Source organism: Octopus bimaculoides, chromosome 26 (genome assembly GCF_046866305.1).
Source record: "Octopus bimaculoides isolate indiv1 chromosome 26, ASM4686630v1, whole genome shotgun sequence".
Lineage (NCBI taxonomy): Eukaryota > Metazoa > Mollusca > Cephalopoda > Octopoda > Octopodidae > Octopus > Octopus bimaculoides.
Window position 1 is genome coordinate 25015819 of NC_142953.1, and position 1130 is coordinate 25016948.

Genomic DNA, 1130 nt, shown 5'->3' on the forward strand with positions numbered 1-1130 from the left:
TTTAGCAACATGAACATGAAAGGATGCATTATTACTCATGTAGATGTCCAGGTCTCGCACTGTCTCTGCCTCTGGGATTGCAGTCCCTCCAGGTCCAGTGTATTTAATTTAATGGGTTCTGCATTTAGTCTTGCATGCTGATAGCATAAGGCTTGAAACTTTTCAGCATTAAACTGCATGTTATTCCTTTCAGCCCACTTGTATATTTCATCCAGCTCACATTGCAGGTGCATAGTGTGTCATTGGAGGTGGCCCCATTGGCTACTACCACCTGACTTCTATCCTTCAGAAAGTCATGAAGCCATTCTCCCAATTTTCCAACTATGCCGAGATCACGCAGTTTGTGACATATCATTCCATGATCGACTTTATCAAAGGCCTTTGCAAAGTCGAGATATATCACTTCCACATTTGAGTGGTTAAGTAGGTGTTTCAATACCCAGTCATAGTGTTGTAAGAGCTGAGTCAAGCAGCTTCTTCCTGGGCGGAAACCATGTTGGGTGTCAGGCAGCAAGTCATTTTCTTCAAGGAAGGCGATTAGTTTTCTTCTGACTATTCGTTCCATGACCTTGCTGATGTGTGAGGTGAGAGAGATAGGTCTGTAGTTCTTGGCCTCCGCTCTGCTACCTCCTTTATGAATAGGGCATATTTTCCCCCTCCTTCAGTTTTCTTGGGAGTTTACCAGATGCAAGGAAGCTCTGAAAGAGGGACTGCAGTCGTCTTGCTAGGACTCGTTTACATACCTTTAGAAGGATTGCTGGGAATCCATCAGGGCCAGTAGCTGAGTTTGGGTTCAATTCATCTATAGCCCTTATTACATCGTCTTCCTTTATATCGATGTAATCAATCATCATTGCCTCTGCTTTTATATCTGCAGTGGTAAAAAAGTCAATTGGATTGCTGACTTGAAAGTGCCCTAGGGGTGGAGTGAAAACACTTTTGAATTGATCATTTAGTATTTCACTTATCCTCTTTGGGTTTCTTGTTAGTGCACCATCTTTTTCAAGGAGTGGCCCTATCCTGCAGTGCACTGAAGCTGTTTCTTTGGCAAACTTGTAGAAAGCTCTGGGGTTAGATTTTATATTGTCTATAGCCCAGGCTTCTTTGTCTGCTCTTTCTTTTACGTGGGA